The 24,665-nt window shown below is 31.7% G+C and overlaps 1 protein-coding gene and 1 long non-coding RNA gene across 5 annotated transcripts in view; one reads left to right on the top strand and one right to left on the bottom strand.

The window, feature by feature from the left end:
• The window catches only part of LOC140450419 (uncharacterized), a 127,115-nt gene that overhangs the window by 20,969 nt on the left and 81,481 nt on the right, over positions 1-24,665 (top strand). The gene's annotated exons all lie outside the window — the stretch shown is intronic.
• LOC140449889 (uncharacterized) lies at positions 22,101-22,518 on the bottom strand. Its single transcript, XR_011951919.1, has 3 exons — positions 22,434-22,518; positions 22,330-22,377; positions 22,101-22,275 (listed from the first exon to the last, which is right to left on the bottom strand). It is a non-coding gene; the product is annotated as an uncharacterized lncRNA (long non-coding RNA).

Here is a 24,665-nt window from a genome sequence, read left to right as displayed (position 1 = left end):
GCTGCAGATTCTTTCTCCGTTCCATCGCTGCATTTCAGTAGCATAACAAACTTGTAGCATTTATGGCAAGTATCAGTTTGAGTCTTTTTAAACGACAGATTTAATTTATGAAATTCAGATCTATAATATGGATATAATATGGATAAGACACAGGTTTTGGTATGATTCCTTGTACAGGGATTACATTGCTTCTAGGGTCAAATGTAATGATAGAAATTTTTGATCTGTTTGGGCAAAGAATATTCTTTCCTTAGGCAGAATCAGTCTTTGTTTTCGCAGGTTCTTTTCGCAATGCTCTTTTTTTTATGAAGTTGTCTGTTTCATTGAAAGTCACAAGAAAGCATTTACTGCAAACAGAAATAAGGCTAGCATTTATTCGTAAACAATATTTGTAGGTTTTGAGACGAAATTTTTGTTTGTCTAGATCGTCTGTACGAGGCCTCTGCGATTTTTTGTCATATATGGTGAAAAGACCGGCTATATAAGAGGAGGTAAAATGTAAACAAGCTTAAGTCACAAATAAGTAATTTTTCAGGGAGGGCGAAAAACTTGTAGCTTTGCTCTGAAAAAGGATAATGAGTTTTAATCAAAGTTATGCAATAGTATTGGTTTCAAATATGCGATTAAATTACTCATTTCAGTTAGGGTAGCTAACAAATAGTTTAAAAAATTGATTTTGTTTTGGCAATAAGACCTTTTGCACGAACTCGGTGGAAATAAGTCGTTTTGCATGTAAAATGTTGTACACATAAGCTGATTTACGTGTAAATAAAATAATAAAGCAATAAAGTAAAGGAACAGTTTTTTGACTAAACTTTAATTTTTATAAAATAATAATATAAGTACTACTTAAGTGACAAACATTGTCATAATAGGTAGTTAATGCAACAAACAGTTTTTTAAATTGCAGTCACACATTTCTTCCTGCTCCTCACCAGCAGCTGCTGTAGTGGGTTCATCAAAAATCAAACTCTTGTCTCAACGAAGGCGTGGATCAGAAGTAGACCAGTCCTCTTCAAAAAATTTTTTCATAAGTTTGTCAATATCTTTGGTCTTTTATTTGGGTAACACATGATGAAGTGATAGTTCTTCCAGTCTCACTTGTCTAAGTTTCTTTTTCCCTTTCTTTCTCAAAGATACAAAAGACTCTTCTCCTTCATACCTGTAGTTTTTCAAGCCTCTTACCAATACAATCATTTTGTAAGACTTTCCTTTTCCCTTTTTTCGGAGGTGTTTAATTTCTTCTTGTGTCCGGTAGCGTATTTCAATTCTCTTCAGTTCACTTATTGATTGGATGTCCTTATATTTTACTTAGTTTCTTAGTATGAAGTAGTGGCCAATCTTCTCCTATTGCTTTTACCTTGCCTACATATCATGGTATTCCTGTTTAATTAAAATTGTGGGTGTTCTTCTTCTTCTTTCGTTTTATGGCCTCCGCCTCTTAGGTACGTGGCCAGCTCATGTATATATTTTCATTTCAATTATAGAGGGGAATTCTCCTCACAGAGATTTTGGAAATAACCATATTCCCTTCAACTATTTTGGACAATTTATAGTGGATATTCTAAAATAATTCTATATGTCATTAATGATATAGATTTATAGATTAATTGTGGGAGTTTTTCCCTTAAAAACCCTTACATAACCTCAAATTTGTCAGACTCATTGGGTCAGCTAAGTGGCATTTGCTGCGCTTCTATTGGTTGGTTGGAAATAAGCTGGTTTGCATGGACCAGTACAGTGGAAATAAGTTGTTTTGCGTGTAAAGAATAAACCACTCTGGCTACAACAGAACAATGCATTGGTACATCTAACTCAACTTTGATTTTTGTGTGACTTAAGGCTGCTTGCATGTTACCTCCTCATATACGTTTTCCGATTTCTGATCATCAGCCGTATCTATCATTCCAGGTATCATCTATTAGTCCAGTTACTGAACCTAAAAATGGAGTATTAGAAACTCTTATTATACCTCCTAATTCGTTAAAACTGCATCGATTTACTTGAAATTTGGACAGGAGCTGTAAAATAACTCTATCTAACTAAATTTGTATAAAAAATAGTGCCGCCACCCGGAACAAGGGTAATCGTGCCTTTTTTGCGAGATTTCAAAAATTGAATGAGCGAAATATTAGTGATTTTTCAGTGTCAAAACGTTGCGACTTAAAATCACTGTAGAATCTATTCGAACTACAAACGTTTTTAAAATAATGCTTTTGTTTTTTATTCTCAATCTACAGAGTGAGTTTTAAGTATGGAACTCCTTATTATCTTGGAAAGAGCTTGATTTTTATAGATTTTGGTGTGTAAGGGTCTTGTGATGGGGGCCGATATTATGGTGGTATTTACATTGTTGTCAAATCTTCAGTTTTTCTGGAAATATAATGAACTTTCTTATTTCAAACGGATCATCCTGTATCTCTAAACAGCTCTAAACGAGATTGTTAACCGCCACAATAGAAAAGACTCGCGAAAATTCTACCAGAAGATAAACAGCTGCAGAAAAGAATTCAAACCCAGAACAACAGCATGTAAAGACAGAGATGGTTCCATAATTAGTGACAAAAAACAGATACTAAACAGGTGGGCGAATCATTTTGAATAACTGCTTAGCGATAGTCGTGAAGAAGACCAAATAGAAATTACTTTGCCTGAAATTGATGAAAACGCTCAAGAGCCGCCCCCCACCGAAGAAGAAATTAGAGATGCCATTTCAAAACTGAAAAATAACAAAGCTCCCGGTTAAGACAATCTTTCTGCAGAACTCTTTAAGAATGGTGGTGACACCCTTTTTAAACACATGCATAAATTAGTAACCAAAATCTGGCAACGGAAGGAAACGCCCGCGGACTGGAAATTAGGTGCACCCTCTTCACAAAAAGGGAGATATGATGGTATGTGATAATTATAGGGGCATCACCCTACTTAACGTGGCATACAAAGTATTGTCCAACGTATTGTACAGAAGATTGATCCCCTATGCTGAACAAATAGTTGGGAACTACCAGTGCGGTTTCCGACCCAATAAATCAACAACGGATCAAATCTTCACAGTTAGGCAGATTCTTGAGAAAACGCTTGAGTTCGGAGTCAACACCCACCACATATTCGTGGATTTCAAAGCCGCATACTACTCAGTCAACAGACAAAAACTTCTACAGGCTATGGTGGAATTTCAAATGCCGCTTCATCTTGTTCAACTAACGGAACTTACACTCACAGGCGTAGAGAGTGTAGTCAGAATCCAAAAACAACTTTTCCAGACCCTTCCATTGTAAAAATGGACTGAGACAGGGAGATGGACTGTCGTGTCTCTTATTTAACCTTGCACTAGAAAAAGTAATTCGAGAGTGCCATATTAATACGAATGGCACCATCTTTAATAAATCTGTACAAGTGGTCGGATATTCAGAGGCCATAGACATTATTGCTAGGGCCACAGAATCTCTGATCGAATGGGATTAAAAATAAACGCACAGAAAACCAAGTATATGTATTGTACTAGATCAGGCAACCAGATACCTAGACTATTAATTGATGATCTGGAACTGGAAGGTGTGGACACCTTCGTCTACCTGGGCTCGCTGCTGACCAAAGACAACAATGTCAGCGAAGAAATTAAAAGAAGAATAGTACTTGCCAATAAGTGCTATTATGGCTTGAGGAAACATATGGCCCCAAAACTACCCAGAAAAATTAAAGTTACCATATAAAAACACTAATAAGGCCAGTGTTAACATACGGGTCTGAAACGTGGTCACTTACACAGAACGACCAAGAATTGCTTAAACGTTTCGGGAAAAAAATTCTAAGGAAAATATATGGAGAAATCCAAGAAGAGGGTTTGTGGCGTAGGCGCTACAACTTTGAGTTATATAGAAGTTTTGGGGAACCTGACGTTGTAAAATGTATTAAATTAGCACGCCTTCGATGGATAGGACATGTAATTAGGCGAGATGAAGATGCAACAATGAGAAAAATTTTCGACCGAAAAGGATCAGTGGGAAGACGAGCCAGAGGAAGACCAAAACTTAGGTATCAAGATAATATAGAGGATGATCTAAAATCCATTGGAGTTAAAGCATGGAGAAGAGTTGCCAGAGACAGGGGCGAATGGAAGATTGTTCTAAAGAAGGCTTTGGCTCATAACGAGCTGTAATGCCACTGATGATGATCATCCTGTATATTTTTTGTCTTTTGAAGTCCTTACGAAATACTGATCATTATTCATGATATGTTTCCTATGTGTTTGTCCTCCTATATGTTTCCTAAATGTCGTAATTTCTGAGTTATTTCTACATTTACATTATCTTCGCTGAAGTTAAAATAATAAATTTTCATTAAATAAGGTAAATAAAGTTTCAATAAATTAGTACTGTTGGTGTCGTATTTGAAGCCGCAAATGAAGAAAAAAAGAACGAATTGAAATTTTAATGATACATATTAGGATATGGTAATATGCGTAGAAGTCAACAAGAAACGTGTAATATCTTTAATAATTTATATCCTAACCGAAATCCCATAACAAGATCTACTGTCAATAAATTAGTAAAAAAGTTAAACGAAACTGGTTCACTAAAATATTTATCGAAATCAGGGAACAGAAAAACTGCATCAACTGAAAACAAATCTTTATATGTTTGTGTCCTGTTAGAAGGCGATCCAAAAAGATAACACCAACAATATAATCAGAAACCAAATAGATTTTATAACGATTAACAAACGGTTTCGTAATGGAGTACAAAGTGCAAAAACCTATCCAAGCGCAGATGCAGATACGGATCATAATCTATTACTAGCAAACGTCAACATTAAACTCAGGAAACCGGAGAAAAAAGTTAAAACCACCAAAATTAACATCAAAAACCTAAAAGACGACAACTGCCAACAGCAACTAAACGCAGAGATAAATAAATTAACTGAAGGAAGCGTTGAATGGGCAGATATGAAAAAAGCCATACTAAAAGCGGGAAAGGAGGTCCTAGGCGAAGAAGAGAAAACCACTAAAAAAGACTGGATGACACCGGAAATAGTTGAGCTAATAACTGAAAAAAGAAAATACAAAAATAAAGATGAAAACAAATATAAAACCATCAAGAATAAAATCAAATATGAAATCAGAAAGGCTAAGGAGGAATGGATGAACAAAGAATGCCAGGAATTGGAAGAACTCAGCAACAAACATGACACCTCAAACTTACATAAAAAAATGAAAGAACTTACAGGCAACACCAGACAAAGAAGAACACTCATAACAAGAGATAATAATGGAGAAATACTTACTGAAGAGAGCAAAATAAAGGAAGTATGGGAACAATATATAATCCATCTGTTCCATGACGAGAGAGAACAAGATATAGGTGAAGAAAAACAATACCTACAAATTTTACCTTCAGAAGTGAAGAATGCCCTACAGAATGCAAAACAAGGAAAAGCACCGGGTCCTGATCAAATTCCAGTTGAACTGTTAAAAGCCTTAGATGACGGTAATATAAAGAGACTCACCCGAATTCTCAACCACATATATGTAGAGGGCAACATCCCGGAAGAATGGCTTAAATCGATAATTTTACCTCTACCAAAAAACAACAATCCCAAATCATGTAATGACTATAGATTGATAAGCCTAATGTGCCACCCTTTAAAGATTCTCTTGAAAATTGTTCAAAACCGAATTTATAAGAAATGTGAGGAGCAGATAGATGAAACTCAGTTTGGCTTCAGAGGAGGCATGGGTACAAGAGAGGCATTATTTGCGTTGACGGTACTCTTGCAGAAATGTCGGGAATATAACAAGAGTGCATATGTATGCTTCATAGACTTTAGGAAGGCCTTTGGCCGAGTGCAGCACATGAAGTTAATAGATGAATTAAAAAACATCAATTTAGACAAAAAAGACATTGAGTTTATTAAGGCTATATACTGGAACCAGAAAGCAGTAGTAAAGGTGAACGATATAGAAACAAATAATATACCGAGTGCGAGAGGGGTTAGGCAAGGATGCGTCTTGTCTCCGACGCTTTCCAACGTGTACTCACAGGTCATATTCAGAAAAGACTTATGGGAAAGAAAAGAGGGAATAAGAATTGGTGGAGAAATCATAAACACCATGAGATTTGCAGATGACACGGTAATTATGGCTGAGAGTATAGAAGAACTACAAACTTTACTAGATGCAATAAATAGTGAATGCATTCAAATGGGACTTGACATCAACACAGATAAGACCAAATTTATGATAGTATCAAGGAGTCCAATAAATAATGAACAACTAACTCTTGGTGGACGTGGACAGCAAATAGAGAGAGTGACAAAATATAAATATCTGGGAGCTTACATCAACACAGAATTAGATCCAGACCAAGAGATCCGGGTACGAATAGAAATGGCAAGGCAGCGTTCTTAAAATTCAAACAATTGTTCTGTGACAAAAATCTGAATACTGCGCTGAGACTGAGGTTTGTTGAATGTTACGTCTGGTCGCAACTATTGTACGGGGTAGAAACATGGACACTAAAAGCGCAAATAGTTAAAAAGATTGAAGCCTTTGAACTTTGGATATACCGGAGAATGTTGAGAATCCCATGGACTGCCAGGGTCACCAATGAGGAAGTGCTGAGAAGGATGGGTCGAGACAAAAAATTGTTGAGAACGATAAAAGTACGCAAGACTGCATACCTTGGACACATACTAAGAAATAATAAATATAGTCTTCTGCAGGTCATCATGCAGGGTAGAGTCGATGGCAAAAAGGGAATAGGTAGAAAGAGGAAGTCATGGCTGCGAAATATTCGAGACTGGACAAACATGACTGTAGACGAATTATTCCACGTTGCAAAAGACAGAGAAGCTTTTAAAAATGTGGTCGCCAACCTCCGTTAATGGGGACGGCATAGGAAGAAGAAGAAGGCGATCCTCACTTGAGTACTATACAAAAATGTAGGGAACTTGAGATTTCGCAAACATCCGTAATGAAAATTTTACGTGAAAATAAATTCCATTTATACAAAATACGATTAGTTCAGGAGTGAGATGATGATTTCGATAGACGTGGAGTTTGCGGAAAACCTATACGTTTTTTGCAGATTTTCGGCATATTTTTTAATTAAAATTTTTTTTCGGTTTTTCGATTTTTTTGCTTGACATTAAAAAGTTTAATATTTGAGGTCAAATTATAGCACTTGATCTTTTTAAAGGCTTTAAAATGGCGATTGCTAACAGTTGTAAGATTAATTTGTTGGTTCGAAAACCACAAAAAAAGGCAAAAGCGTTAATTGTTTATAACTATTGTAAAAATCAACCTAGATATTTGTTGTTGTGCCCAAAGTTGGGTATTGTGGTTCTTAACAAACCCTCAAAATTTCAGATCGATTCTTCAATTAGTTTAAAAGTTCTATTTGTTCCTTCCAGAGACTTTTTTTTACAATAAAATTAATCAGAAAATAATGATGATACCGTAATTCTAGGCATACCAAATGAAAGTTTAAAAGTTAAACTATCAATATGTATCAAAAAAGGTTAAAAAATCATTTTTATAACCGAAAATCGTTTTGCAAAATTACTGTTATTTTTAACGTCTAAACAATTATGATAACTTTTAAGTTATTACTCATAGACGAAATATTGTTTCGTATTTACCCTTAACTGGAGACGTGCCGTCTGACAGACTACAGCATAAAGAATTTTTAACACCCTGTACAAATAACTCCGCCCATCGACACATCACTTCATCTATACTTTACATTATTCGTTGACTATTAGCATAGTATAAAAAGAAATAGTATGGACACTCGACAGGCGGGAAAAAGTACGCGCATCATTTAGCGCAGGCCATATCGCCATATTGAAAACAGACCGACCGCTAGTGACGTAGTGACATCCGACTGGTATTAATGTGACGTGTAGTCATCTGTCGTGATTTGTTTGTTTATTTTTGTGTCGTTTTATTTTAATTAAGTCTAAAAATAGTTCTTTTTAGAACTAAATTGTATTATCAAATTTCAACTTCGTATATTATACGTAGGTATATATTAGTTAAATTAGTTTTGTGGTTTCCAAGAGATATTTGTAATTTCATTATGCCTGGAGACCATTGTGCTGTGAACAATTGCAAAAATTCACGTTCGAAGACGGGAGGTACGTTTTCTACGTTTCCCAAGTATCCTCAAAGGTATGTATTACTTTTGTCAATATCCGTAACTAATAAAGGTAAATTACAAGTTTAAATGATTTAAAACTGGTTCATTTTTGAAGACCCCTACTTTTTGCTGTACCTCTACAACTATTAAAATAATATTTGTGTACTTACTTTTGTATATATATATATATATATATATATATATATATATATATATATATATATATATATATGTATATATATATATATATATATATATATATATATATATATATATATATTATATAGAAATGATATTTCTATTTTGTTATGAAAGTTCATAAAACTCAAATTTGCTAAATTTTGTAATCTATAATGATTAAATTTTCGCGTAGTAATATTTTTTATCCATTTTATCTAGTCAATTTTCAATAATTTTCAAATTCTTAAAATATATTTGTTTGAGGGCAGAAACCTGGACACGAGCTACTGTACGGGAGCATTTATAAGTAAAGCTTCCAGCTTTTCATAAAAGTTATCAACTTTGTCATCTACATTTTGATGACAATTGTTTCTTAAATTATCTCCGTAACAGGCTTAAGCCTACTGCAGTTCCTACCATTTTTTCATGTATGCAGGGATCCTCAGACAATCACCGTGATCATTCATATTCACTTTTAGGTAAGTCATTTTCTATTAGTGTTTTTTGGTAAATACTTATATCTATTATTTTTAAAACTTCACTGTCCAAATGGTAATAGCTACGAAGAGTCTCTAAGTCCAATGTTATTTTAATATTAAATATCATGACCTGCTCTTGAATCACATTTGAATCATGAATGGATTTTATATAATCCATTTAGCATATAACCACGCTATTTGAATCATATGTGATTCATTGGACAGTGAAGTTTTAAATATGTTGGTTATCCCAAAAAGATATTTATTTTTAATATCAAATATTAATGTTTCATTATAAGACATCAAGTGCAAAACGTTATTAAAATTAAAAGGCGGTTTCTAAACTATTGAAACCTATGTTTCAATTTTAAATAGTGTTCCTTATGTTATTATATATCAAAGTTAAGAGTGCTCTACAGGTTATACATGGTTATTTAATCTGTTTGATTCACTCTATGTATAATCCTATTTTTAAAAAACAGTTAAAAATAAAAGTTGTTGAAAGATATATGAATTTTAATACTAGTATTAAACATTCAGAGGATTCATTCATAACAAGTGATAGAATTAGCACTCTTTTTCCAAAAGAAATATATAATACATTATAACATTTCTAATTTGGACTTTTTTCTATTATTACAAGAGTATTGACTTATATATAATACATTTTTTTCTGTTTACAGATAATGTAGACAAATCAACTTCACCACTGTCAGAATTTTCTCCAACATTGAGCACGCAAACACCTTTACTTCTATCTTCCCATACTCCAAGGAAGAAAGTTCTCAGATCAAAAGTAAAGGAATTGAGAAATGAAAATTATCGTTTGTCCCAAAAAATAAATGAACTTGAGAATCAAGTTATAAAATATTTCAAATAAATCTATAAAAAATAAATTAATCATTTGGAGCAATAAATAGATTTTTTTTTACTACTAACATGAAAAATTACTATTATTTATTTAATTACTACAAGAAGTAAATTTTCTCTATAGGTAAATAATGCAAAATAAATGTTAGTATAGTGCCATGTAGTTGTTTTAATTTGTTGATTTACTTCTAATAAAAGTATTACAATGCATTTAACTTCTTTTGCCGACACTGTTCACAATAGTGAAGTAAATATTCCCTCAGAGAACTCTGTTACAGGAAATGCAGAAATACATAATGGTTTGTAACAATTGCCCAATTAATTATAATTTTAACCAAATTTTCATGTTCCAAGTCTGATTAAATACATGTTCATGTTCCAAATATTACAAATAATAGTTTTTTTATAATTGTTTGTTTTTCATTTTTTTTTGTTTAGAATAAATTAAGCTTACATTAAGAATAAGCTAATATATAAATGTTAGTAGCAAAAAAATACTATACAGTTGTGGTAATCTGAAAACTGTATATAGCACGCATAATTAGTGCGAAAAGAACAGTATGAGGTTGTTCTACTAGCAAAGAGAAGCCAAATATAGTATGAAACTAGTACCGACATACGAGCTTGTTTTTATCACCCATTAGATTAAATTGTAGTTTTGTTAAAGTGACATTCAGTTTTGATAAGGGAAACGTCAAATATATGTCTATTTTTTCATTAGTAATGAAATCACAATCAATCTAGGTTTTATCACAAGACATTCTCGAGATATTTCGGTACCCGCATATAGAATTTTATATCTTACTTTTATTTGTGACTTTTATTATAGATTAAACTTAAAGAACTTGTCTTTGGTTGAACTAAGGTTAAGGCTAAATATCAATTCCTTAGAAAACTATAGAACTAAAATGCGATCTAGTCTTTCTCTATAAACTACTTAATCATACAACTGACTGTTCTGATTTATTAGGTCCTATCAACTTTAGATGTAGCACTAGAATTCTTAAAGAAATGTCTTTGTTCTCTATAAAACACTATCACACTAACTATGCCAAATTCCCATATCAGAATTTAGATACTGGGAAATGACTTTAGTCAATCTTATGATCTGCTGGATATTTCTTTCTTTCTCCCCTTCCTTTTACCCTCTCAGGGTGTCGGATCTGCTGGATATAAAATCTGTAAGATTCAAGCACTGTTTGACTTAGTATATTAGGGATCGAAGATGAGTGACCTTTAACTTGGGAGTTTTCATTTCATTTTTATAAGAACTTAAGGTATTCATTTCATTTTAAAACGATTCTCAGGAAAATTTAATTTATGTAATTTAATAATTGTTTAACAATATTTAATAATTATTTAATATTTAGTTTTAGTATTGGTGTTATGGTTAGGATATTTTACGTTGTTAATTATTTTGTAAAAAATGGGGACATCCCGTTAATAAATAAATAAATAAATAATAATTCTGGTTTTATTCACAAAAAAAATAATGGAATTGATATTTCCAGTTAGGAAAATGGTAACCTTTACAACTGAACATAAAATTCAAATTATTAAATGATATTATTCTGGAAGTAGTGCCAACGATATAATCGGTACGTTTTCGTTTTCATTCGAAGGCCCTGTACCATCAAAATCTGCAATTCACAACATTATTTTGAAATTTAAAAAAACTGATTGTGAAAAAAGAATTGTAGAAAATGCACGGATAGTGATAGAGATAAATTAACCAGCTCGTGCAATTAATCAAGAACAGGAACAGCGTCAAACTGCCGTAAGTAGTCTAACTGAAATCAATTTTCCTTGTAACAACACCCTAATTTCAACAGAAACTGGTATCACTGCTAGAACTGTACGAAATATTTTTAAAAACAAATAAGTACAATTGCTACTAAAAAATTTTAAATTCACAACTATTCTACTAGAAACTGTAGTGAATGCAATTTAAAAAGGCAGGTAAAAAACTTATAATAAAAAAGATGGCCTCTGGCTGTCTTTTATGTAATTTCAGATATAACAAGAAAAAATGCATGTTTTTTATAAAAGCGCAAATAGTCAATGTTCTTTGTCTCAAAAACATTTCACGATATTACTCGGTAAAAGTCTTTTGAATGAACATCTGAAAAGAAGAAAAGATATGAAACAGCTCTCTAATGATTTAAAAACCACAATCATAAAAATTCTTGGAACAGGTCAAGACAAGAGTTCAAGAAACCCAACTGAAAAACTTCCAAATCGACAACCTGCTAAGCAAACAAGATGCCCGAAACATAAAGACAGAAAAGTGAAATCATGTGATGACTGTAAGAGAGCAAGTTGTAAGGAACGTAGTGTCACCCGAAACTTTTGTCACGATTGTTTTAGAAATTAAGATATATACGTATTCATCACTCCCGCTTAATTTTTAGAGGTTTTTAGAAGATTGTTTTAGAAATTAAGATATATACGTATTCATCACTCCCTCTTAATTTTTCCGATATAATTTTTACTTGTTAAAATTTTTTGTAAGTTTACTTTTGTTAAATTATTGTTGTAGAAGTTAAAGTAAGTCTATTTAAGTTAGTTTACACAAAAAAATTGCCTCCCGAAATAATTGTAAGAGTTGTTTTTTACTTTAGTAGGAATAGAAGTTTTTCAGTTTCTTATTTGGTTATGGTAGAAAAGTTTTATTTTTATATAAAATAAATAAAACATTTTTAATAGTAATATTTAACTTTTGTATTTTTTAGTTAATAATAAATATTGTATGAGACATGTCTTCTTTTTTTAAATGCAGAGATAAATGCTGGTCACTTTAATTTTGGAGTATTTACGCATCCCACGATACCAGTTGTGTGTTTATAAAATAACGATACCAGCTGAGGATTAAAATTAAAACGAATATATTGTCGATTGTAATTAATTCAAATTAACTTGTTTACTAACTTTGAAATAATATAAACACGTCTCTGTTCTAACCTCTTGTGCCAGTCCGTAACTGATTTGGTCTGTTTTCAATATGGCGTCTGGATACTTTTATACTTCAAAGGCGCCGACTCCGAGTGTCCTAACTGTTTGTGGTTAAACTGTGCTATTAGTGACCCGAGACCCGACTCGGGTAAAGAAATACGCATATTTGGAAAAGTTATAACCGAAAATCAGTTTTAGTTAGTCTGTTATACAGCACGTCTCGGTTTAGGTTACATTTTGTTTCATTGAAAACGTCGCGTATTTGTTACAATCATGGCCGGTCCATAAAAAAATCCGTTTTACCGATGCTGATTTTGAAGATACAGCTTTGAAGTGGTTTGACGAATTAGATAGTGATGCTAGTGATGTTGATCAAGTACAAGATGATGTTTATTTGGAATCTGATAACCAGACGGATTCAGACATTTCTTAAGAACCGGCAAAATAACGCAAAAGATAGAAAACATAATACGTTGTGAAATAAAAAGAGATGAAAGTAGTAGAGGTGAGAAATTATCGATATTAACCTATAATTTACTTTACATTACATTAGAATTATCGAAAATTTCCCACCTTTAGACGTTAGCTTATGAGCTGGTTGACTTCAGTCATAGTAATACGTATCACGTAATGTAAGTAAAAACAGTTTAAGTAGGAGTATTTTTTTATGCAAAATTAAAATATTGATCAATAATAAACTCTGTTATTCTGTATTCGTCAACACATAATTAATTATCAAATTACTACTAATTAACCTGTTTACTTACATTTGATTTATTGCCTTCAATCAGTTTTTACTTTATGCGAAATTTAAAAAATGTAAATATTCGACATCATACTTGTAATATTATGACTGAAGTCAACTAAATAGCTCATAAGCTAACGTCTAAAGGTGGGAAACTATCGATAGTCCTAATGTAATTTAATGTAAATTAGAGGTTTATATCGATAATTTCTCACCTCTACTACTTTCATCTCTGTTTATTTCACAACGTATTATGTTTTCATGTCATGTATTTTATGTCACAAGTGGAATAAACACCTAAGTCATATACCGCTTATATATCAAAGTATTTTATCGTGCTCTTTATAATAGCCCAGGGAAATAAGCATTTTTTCATGACACTCGTCCGGCCAGGCAAACGACAGTTGTTTTGAGTAGTATGGTCCTCTGTAACAAAAACCTATATGTTTCCTGCAGTCGATTTTTTGGACTTAATTAGTTATTAACAAATTAAGGTCAAAAAACGGAAAATTTTTGCTTTTTTCATCTATCAGCAAAAAGTGAAGCATTTTAGACAAATTTTAGAAGAGAAGAAACTTATAAGTCATATAAAAACCTTTAAAATGGCGTTTTCTAAATGTTTCTATCCTTATTTGTTGCTTGGGAAGTTGCAAAATAAGTCAAAAATTTCGGTTTTTTATAAATGTTAATAACTTTTTTGAAAATAAACTGATAACAGTTATATTTCATGGAATGCTGTGCCTTGTAGTGCTTAAAATATGGTTAAAATTTCAAAGTGATAAGTCAAATAGTTTAAAAGTTATTTTATTTGTTTATCCCAAATTAATTTTTTTTGCAACAATATAAGTCAGAAAATTATATAGCTTTAGTAATTGTAAGGGTATTTTCTGGAAGAAGAAGACTTGTTCTATTATTAACATTAAAAAAAAAATTAAGAAAATTAATTTTAAATATTGAAAAATAATTTTGCAAAAACATGTCGCTTTTTTGCTTATAAACAATTAGAATAACTTTTTAACCATTGCCTGCAAGAATATTATTTTTTTATATTTAGGAAGCCTGAATTTTTTTACAAATTTAAAAGAAAAAAAATTTGTCCTAAAATAATTTGGGACAAAGTTAGCCTCTTTTTTTATTTTATTCATAGCAGCTTTGTTTATAATAATTAACAAATCTAATTAGCGTTATTTAAAAGAAAATACTTTATAGTTTTAACGTACCAAATTCTAAAAAGATTTCCCTTCAAAGAAATCGTCCACAAAGCTTCAAAATGTGGTTCTTAAAATCGGCTGGCTTCGAAACTCACGGAAGCCGGAGGGAGGAGGATGGAGCTGTTAGCTGTATCTCTGGTTCTTATGGATTTCAACGTTCCTTGTTTAATTTGTATGTACTGTTTGCGTACATTACGAATATGCATTATTTCAATAAATTATTAAATAAACTATCTAATTTGCTTCAATTTTTTTTTTCAATTTTTATTATAATACTTGAGATAATTTCTATTTAAAAACATAAATATTTATAATTAATTTATACCTCTTTAATAAAATTGTAAATAATTTATTTATAATAGATTTTATGAAAACAACAAATTGTCCTATTCAATTGTTTCTAAAAATAGTATTGCTTTGGAAATATTAATTAAAATAATTTTTCCAATGTCTATTCTTTATTATTTTATTATTATTCTTTTTAAGTTAGAATTAATTTCATGTTATCGAATGAACTATCCTACAATAAAGTCGTCCCAAGAATGCAACTCAGTAATATTGGCAATATAATTTTAAAGTCATCTTTAAAATATATGTTTATATATATATATATATATATATATATATATATATATATATACAGGGTGATTGATTAGTGTAAGGAAGCTCAGTAGATCTGTTATAGTAAAAATTACAAAAAAAAGTATTATCAAAAATTGTAGGCAGCTTTAAACTTCAAATTTTAAAATTAGTTACAATCTTACAGGCTGTTCCATAAGATGGTGGCAGACCAAACTTTTGTTTTTTTCTGCATCACTTCCAAATCACAACAATGTAAAGTTTTATTATGTTATACCGGGGATTAAAAAAGTTCTAACCAATATTACCTGAAAATCGTATCAGTTTAACTCCCTGTATAATTAAAAAGGAGTACAGGAACATTCATATATTGCAACCATAGCTTTTTAATAATTGTTAAAAATTATAAAACATATTCGTTTTTATAATATTCGTTAAATCAAATACAGGGTAAGTCAAAATGCAAGTACCAAGTAATGCAAGTTAAAATATCTACCAAATTAATACTTTGATAGAAAAATAAAAATATCTAGAAAACTGATAACTTTAGGTATAGGGAGTACTTTATAAAATTTGAAGTACGATATTAGTACTTTTTGATAGTGATATAAAATACAGGGTGTTCTATTTAAAATTACCAAGAAAATAATGTACTTGCATTTTGAATTACCCTGTATTTGATTTTGATTTTTTTAAGTTTTAACAATTATTAAAAAACTATGGTTGCAATAGATCAATGTTCCTATACTTATTTGTAATTATACAGGGAGTTAAACTTGATACGATTTTCAGATAATATTGGTTATAACTTTTTAAATACTTGGTATAAAATAATAAAACTTTACATTGTTGTGATGTGGAAGTAAAGCAAGTTTCAAATTTAGAATAAAATACAGGGTGTTCTATTTAAAAAAACATAAGTTTGGTCTGCCACCATCTTATGGAACACCCTGTAAGATTGTAACTAATTTTAAAATGTGGAGTTTAAAGCTGCCTACAATTTTTGTCAACAACTTTTTTTTGTAATTCTTACTATAACAGATCTACTGAGATTTCTTAATTGGTATAAACAAAGCTGCTATGAATTAAATAAAAAAAGAGGCTAACTTTGTCCCAAATTATTTTAGGACACATTTTTTTTCTTTTAAATTTGTAAAAAAAATTAGGCTTTTTAAATATAAAAAAATAATCTTCTTACAGACAATGGCTAAAAAGTTATTCTAATTGTTTATAAGCAAAAAATCGGCATGTTTTTGCAATATTTAAAATCAATTTTTTTTATTTTTTTTTAATGTTAATAATAGAACAAGTCTTCTTCTTCAAGAAACTATCATTACAATTACTAAAACTATATAATTTTCTGACTTATATTGTTACAAAAAAAATTAATTTGGGATAAACAAATAAAATAACTCTTAAACTATTTGACCGATCACTTTGAAATTTTAACAATATTTTAAGCACTCATAGACACAGCATTCTATGAAATATAAATGTTATCAGTTTATTTTCAAAAAAGTTATTAACATTTATAAAAAACCGAAATTTTTGACCTATTTTGCAATTTCCTAAGCAACAAATAAGGATAGAAACATTTAGTAAACGCCATTTTGAAGGTTTTTATATGACTTAAAAGTTTCTTCTCTTGTAAAATTTGTTTAAAATGCTTCACTTTTTGCCGATAGACGAAAAAAGCAAAATTTTTCCGTTTTTTGACCTTAATTTGTTAATAACTAATTAAGTCCAAAAAATCGACTGCAGGAAACATATAGGTTTTTGTTACAGAGGTCCATACTACTAAAAACAACTGTCGTTTGCCTGGCCGGACGAGTGTCAAAAACAGGGTACTTTTTTTGCTTATTTCCCTGGCCTATAAGTCTTTATTTTTATTTCATAACGGTGGCTGTAATAAACACTAAACTCGTCTTAGTACTTTTACTCAGTCATAACAAATATAGCGACTTCGAAACGTAAACATAAACCACTTATGTAGATATAGGTATTTATGCTCGTCAAATTTGTTTCTAAAATATTAAATATTGTTAGTGACATAAGTATTAAATACATGCAGAGTCAGTGTATTTCATGATGATATTGATATCCACAGTCGGTCCTTCCTTTTTTGTTTATACAAGACACTTGAGTTTCGGGTGAATCTTCGTTTTAAAACCATTTTCAATTATTAGTTCCGATAAAGTTGACGGCCTGAACTGGTGATAGTTTTATTAGTCTGAAATTTATTTCTGTTAAATAATGAAATGGATTTAAATAGTAAATTTACGACTCTTAGAGGTAGACAGATATTGGAGCTAGTTTCACAAACACTAGTTTCGGATCTACCTGAACCTGGTATGTATTATTTTGTTGACAATGTTTTTTTCATCTATGGTACGTAAATAGTGTGCAGTAAATTCTTAAAAATTTGAAAACTAGATGTGTTCCATTGGTGTAGAAATGTTAAAGTAAAGGGAAAACGATGTACCTATAATTAAAAACCGTTTAAAGGATGAAGTTGATTTTGATTACAATAATATTAATTTAATTGGATTACGGACATTATTCTTAGAATTTACATATTAGCGAACTTCCCTTTAAGTCTTATTCGACATATCCTATGATCAATAGCTTTGAAATCAATTACACTATGTTGGACCTTGCAATAAATCCATAAAACAAATTCCTGCCGGGTAGGATGTCCGCTTTAGTAAATATTGCAGTTATTTTTTTCCAGGATGCCTGAGCTAGTCCACCTCGTTTCCTGTAAAGCAATGACATCTGCTTTGGCTTTATTCATTTCTTGTATGAACAGAGCCGTGGCTCCAGGCTGATAAAGGCTTCTTACGTACCACGTGAATATTCCTTATTTTGTTTGCCAGTTCGTCGTAGGTTAGACAGTCCGGTTTCTTTCTTTGTAGCTTTCATAACAAAAGGTTTTTCACAGGATTGGGGAGCTAACCCAACTCCAAACCCCCTTTTCGGAGGGCCATTTCACCCGCTCTTGTCAGTTCCCATTCAACCTTTAAAACATTAAATTTTTAAGGCTTTATAGTATAGGCTTATTTGGGGGTGAATTTACCCCTATGCTAAAACGTTGGGGTGATTTTTTTCGGCTCCACGACTCCTTCTATTTGCTTGAGCAATACGAGCTTCGTCGATATTTTCCGACCAAATCGTTGCTATCTCCAATTTTTATTTTAACCTCCAATTTTGCCGAGGAACTGAGTAATTCGGATTTTTTCCTGCAGTAAACTGATTACCTTTGATTTTCTTTTTCATGTTATGCTTATTTCAATGCGTCCCCTTACTCCGACTGCCTTTTAAATTTATATTAACTCGACGGTAAACGCTTTGTTCGCGGAGAGAGTCCCTTACCAGTTTTCGACAAGTTTCGGACCAGTTGTGGATTATTGTTGTGCGCTGGCGCGGTTAGCGGTTTTCGGTCCGAAATTGGACAATCCTAGCATTTTACAGAAAATCTTGTCCACTCCTAGCATTGTACCCCTTTACTTTACAATCTCCGAAATATATATAATCGTCGAACTTTGTATAAAAGAATTGCTGTACTATGTTCGAATTTCAAAAAGTAGCCATGCGTCAAAGTTTGAGATAATATATCAGATATCGATTTTTACGATTATTCCCCATTTGTTATTAACGACAAACAAACATCAATTGAGGTTATAAATCCATAATTAATCAGCGTTTTTGTCTTCTGAGTTCGTAGAATTAAATTAGTTTAAATTATCATACATATCTCTTGAAAATCTAAGATGTTTTACAAACATCTTCCCTATATTCTAGTGATGTATCTATCTCTTGAAGCTTTGAAATGTTTCACTAACAGTATCTCCATTGTAGAACAATTTCTTCTTCGATTCGATTTTTGATTTAGTGTGTCGCTTGTCAATAATAATCGATTAGAACCGATGAGCGTTTCGACAATTATTTTGATTATTTCGGACATTGTACAGTAGTACAATGCTAGAAGTGGACAATTATTTCTGTACAATGTTAGTATTGTCCAATTTCGGGCTTTGCTCGTAACAAACATATAATACAAGATCGACTGATCGTTGTAATACAAGCCCGTTCCCATAGTACGACAGAGAAATCTGGCATAAAGCAGTCCCTGCATATCTTTCTAATTTACCGGATTTATCGACCACGTGACCTTCTTATTGGTCATGTAGGTCACGTGGTCGATAAACCTGGCAAATTAGAAAGAGATGCAGAGGCTGCTTTGCGTCTGTATAACAACAGTCAGTCTATTTGTATTATATGTAAATGGACATTTCCGTAGACATAAAATACAAGATAGATTATAGTTATAATATAGTAGTTGTTTTAGAAATAAATATATTTTATTTTATATCAAATGCTTTATACACTGCGCGTCACGAAAAAGAGGCCACCTAGAATTTTGTAAGAAGTTTTCAATAACTTGTAATTGTATAAGTTTATACAATTTATTCTATTGTAACTAAATTCCCACCATGCAGAAACACTTTTAGCATCTTTTAGGCACCGACAAACGGTGCCGACAGGTAATCATCATCATCTTGGTGCTACATCCCTTACGCCCGATTTCATAATCAATTTAAAGTAAACTTTAAATTAAAGTCCACTTTAAAGTGTAAATTTCAGTTTCATAATACTGTAACCTTACTTTAAAGTTCACATTAAGTTAAATGGTAGAAATCTGTCAATTAACTCCTTAAAGTCCACTTACTAAACCAATAGACAGTTTAACCTCAAAATTCTTATATCGTCTTGGTCTTGTTTCAAGTTTGTTTACATTTTTATTTTTTTTTCAAATTTAAAATGAATTTTTCTACAAGTTCAGATTCTTCTGAAGATGAATTTATATAGGTCCGCCGCCCTAAAGTTTATGGGGAAAGAATAAATTATATAAACCAATATGATGATGTAAGTTTCTATGAAAGATTTAGATTGACAAAAGAAACAGTTATGTCCTTACTGGAACAAATCGAACCTTTAATAAAACTTCCAACAAATAGGTAAGTAATACCATTAAGATATAATAAAATTTATGATCACATTAACATTGGTGGATACAAAAATCATTAAAAAGTAAAACCAACAATGTTAAAATGTGTATAGAGAAATATATTAATGAAAACATATTTTTAGGGGAGGAGCTGTTACACCACTCCAACAATTATTATTGACCTTAAGATTTTTTGCTTCTGGAAGCATGCAAGTATCAGTAGCTGACTACATGGGTATATCAAGGGCAACAGCGTCCAGAATTATCAAAAGAGTTTCTGCAGCAATTGCATCATTAAGCAGACAGTACATTAAAATGTATGAAACAAATGATGAAATGGTCCAAGCTGCAGAAGAGTTTTATGCCATTGCACGATTTCCAAGATGCATAGGTGCAATTGATTGCACTTTAATACGAATCGATTCTCCTGGAGGTGTAGATGCACAAATATATCGCTCAAGAAAAGGATTTTTTGCGTTAAATGTCCAAACAATCAGTGACTCTACTTTAAAAATCAGAAATATTGTTGCACGATGGCCTGGTTCTGTGCACGATCAAACAATATTTAACAATAGTGGCATAAAACAAAGATTTGAAGCTGGAAACTTTGGTAGATTTGTACTGGTTGGTGATAGTGGTTATGGTTTAAAATCATATTTAATGACCCAGCTACATGATGCTAGAACAGAAGCAGAAAATCTTTACAATGAATCTCTCATAAGAACTAGGAATGTTGTGGAAAGGCAATATGGGGTATGGAAACGACGGTTTCCAATTTTAAGAAACGGAATGAGACTGAATTTTGATGTAACTATGAATGTAATAGTAGCTACAGCAGTACTGCATAACATAGCCATAGAAAATGGAGACTTGTTTCGTGTAGATCTTAATCTAGATCAACAAAAAGATAATTTGCCTCAGTTTCAGGGAAATTTAGATAATGGAAGACATTATCGTGAATTATTTATTAGACAGCATTTTGCAGAATTATAGATTTAAAATTATAAAATTTAAATTAGTTTTATACTTAAGTACTATATTATTGTGTATAAATGTATTACATTAATTTTTAGTTTTACCTTTTTTAAGATAAATTTTATAAGATGATTCTCAATTTCAGTAAATTTACACTTGTATAATTGTACCTATATTTTTATGTATAAATGTATTAGATTTATTTTTATTTTTATTGAGATAAACTTTATAGGATATTATGATGCTCAAATTTTAGTAATTTACATTTTTATTATTGTAGGTATATATTATTATGTTTAAATATATTAGTTTTATTTTCACCTTTGTTGAGATAAATTTTATATTTATTTCAATAATTGATATTTTAATAATTGTACCTATACATTATGTATAAATGCATTATGTTATTTTTACTTTCACCTTTGTCAAGAAATTTTATAGGATATTATGATGCTCAATTTCAGTAATTTACATTTTTATAATTGTAGCTATTTATGTTATTATGTATAAATGTATTAGTTCTATTTTTACTTTTGTCAAGAATAAATTTTATAAGATATGATGGTTAATTTTAGTAATTTACATATTTATAATTTTTGTTCATATTTATTAATTCAGCAATTTCTGTACTGTGTTCTTAAATGTTTTGAATAGTTTCAATTTACTTGTGGAATATAAGGGACATTAAAACACAACACTTTTTGTACACTATATATTTATTGTAAATTTTGTTGAGCCAAAATTTTTTGTTTTAATTTTAATTCCATTTCTAATATTTTAATTTTTAAATCCTGTTCCCTTATATCTCTCTCATGTTTAGCCTTTTCCCTCTCTTCCTTTTCCTTTTGCCTTTGATTTTCTTCAATTAATACTTCCAGCTTGTGTTCATAATATTTTTTCTTTGCCTCAATGGCAGGATTTAAAACTTTAGGCCTCAGCTTTTGATGGGCTGTTTTTCTTGTTCCAGTTTTTTCTGGGTGAATCCTAAAAACAAGAATTATTTAATTACAACTGTACATTTTTATTACATCTTTACTACCTGTTCAACTACTTCTAAAGAAATTTTGGAGTCTGTATTGTTATCACTATGTTCAAATTCATCTTTTGATGTTGTTGATGATTCTTCAACAATTAAAATCTAAAAAAAATGTGTTAGAAAAGATGTATACAACCTTTATATAAATATGCATACGTTATTGACATCCATTTCAAATAATTCTCCAACATCATTTTGTATATCCTAAAGCAATTGAAATTAATAATTATGTTATAAAAAAACCTGTTTAAACTTAGTACTTTATTGATTTCAATAGAATCAGAATCAAATTCTGCATTCAAACCCATTACTGTCTTTAAATTCATCAAATCCAGTACAGCATCTGTACTGATGTCTAAATTAAAACTGGAGCATGGGCCGCCACCAGTCCCTCCTTGGTAGCACCTTAACTTGGCAACTTCCTTTCTTGCCTTGCTCTTTATGTTATCATATTTGGCCCGTATTTGATCCAGTGTCCTGGCATGAAAGTTTTTTGCGTTAAAATTAGCCACAATTTTTTTCCAAGCATTTTCCTGCAAATGTAATTTTTATTTTTCATATACAAACAAAAATATATATAATAAAAAGTAACCTTCTCATTCCAATTTAGTTTATTTGTTGTTTTACACTCTATGATTGATTTATATTTAGAGACTTCCTCAATGAGTAAAAGTTCCTCCTCTTTCGTGAAATTCACAGAACGACTTCTTTTCGCTGCAAACATAATTATCAACTAACTTTTAACACCTAACTTTACAAAAAAATAACAACTAACTTTTAATACCTAACTTTGCAAACAATTAACAACTAACTTTAACTTTATAAACAATTAACAACTTTTACAAACAATTTAAGATACAAAAGATATACCACGTTATTTCGATTTCGACAAAAACCCGGCAAAATTGACATAAACACGATTACCAAACTACCAAATTAAACACTAAAGTTTACTTTTACTAATGAAAAGAGCTGTAGGTATTATGAAACCGGGTGCAACACTAAAGTGCACTTTAGTGTAAAGTGAACATTAGTTAAAGTTTACTTTAGGTTGCCATTATGAAATCGGGCGTTAGAGGGCCTCGATCTTCTCAAGCTTTCTACGCCATTCTATTCTGTCCCTCGCTTGCATTTTCCAGTAGCCGACTCCGATCTTCTCGGCATCTTGTGTTACCCCGTCCATCCACCTCAGCTTTGATCTACCCCGTCTTCTCATTCCCACGGGTTGCGCTGTTAGAATCTTTTTTATCATGTTTGACTCAGGGGCCCGGGCTACATGTCCTGCCCACTGCAGGCGGTTTCTCTTAATTATAGTGGTAACATCTTTACCACCAAACGTATGCTTGTAGATATTGCCGACAGGTAAATTAAGGGTAATAAGTTTGCATATTTGATATCAGTTTTCCGACTTTGGATAATGCACGTGTTGTCTGTACCTTATTTTTCTTGTTTTGTTGTCTGTGCCAAAAACTTTTCACTAGTATACAGTTGTTCGAAGAGTAAACTTGTGCAATTTTTAAATTTTAAACTATGGCTGACAGATTTGTTAGATCTGTTCAAATTGTTACTTTGATTAATAATGGAATGAGTCAAAGAGAAGTGGCCAGACAGCTTGGAGTCAGTCGTTGTATGGTCCAAAAAATTTACCAACGATTCGTACAGACTGGATCTCACGAACGACGACCAGGATCAGGCCCGAGAAGAATCACGACGGCCAGAGAAGACCGTTCTTTACAACGCGCTTCTTTGCAAAATCGGTTCTTTACGGCTAGATCAATCCAAAACCGTTTTCAAAATGCTCACGGGTGGACTTTAAGCACTTCTACCGTGAGAAGAAGGTCGAGGGAAGTTGGTCTAAGGGCTCGCTGTTCAATAACAGGACCTTTGTTAACAGCAGCACATCGACAACGCCGACTACAGTTTGCTAGAGACCACGAGCATTGATAGAAGATTGGAAAAATGTTTTGTTTTAGTGATGAGTCCAGGATGGTTCTTTATGTCTCAGATGGTTGCATCAAAACATACAGAAGACGTGGGGAACGATATGCTGCTTGTGTTCGACGAGTACGTGTTGCTTTTGGAGGAGGTTTGGTAATGTTTTGGGCAGGCAATTCATTCGAGGGCCGTACTGATCTCGTATTTATTGATAGAGGAGCGTTGAACGCACACCGATACATTACCGAAATTCTAGACGAGCATGTAATGCCTTTTGCTGGGTTTGTCGGCGAAAACTTTATTTTTATGCAAGACAACGCGCGGCCACACGTAGCCAGGATGGTAACGCAATATCTGGAAACTGTCGGTGTGCCAAAAATAAACTGACCGGCTTAAAGTCCAGATTTGAACCCGATTGAACATGTTTGGGACCAACGGAACAGTTTGGGTAAGAAACAGAACACCTGCTCCAATAAATCGTGAGCATCTTCGGTTGGCGCTCATGGAAGAATGGGAAGCTTTTCGTCAAAACGACATCCAGAATTTGATCAATTCAA

Source organism: Diabrotica undecimpunctata, chromosome 9, assembly GCF_040954645.1.
Source record: "Diabrotica undecimpunctata isolate CICGRU chromosome 9, icDiaUnde3, whole genome shotgun sequence".
NCBI classification, from domain to species: domain Eukaryota; kingdom Metazoa; phylum Arthropoda; class Insecta; order Coleoptera; family Chrysomelidae; genus Diabrotica; species Diabrotica undecimpunctata.
The sequence above is the reverse complement of the archived record's forward strand: the minus strand, read 5'-3'. Positions and strand labels throughout refer to the sequence as shown.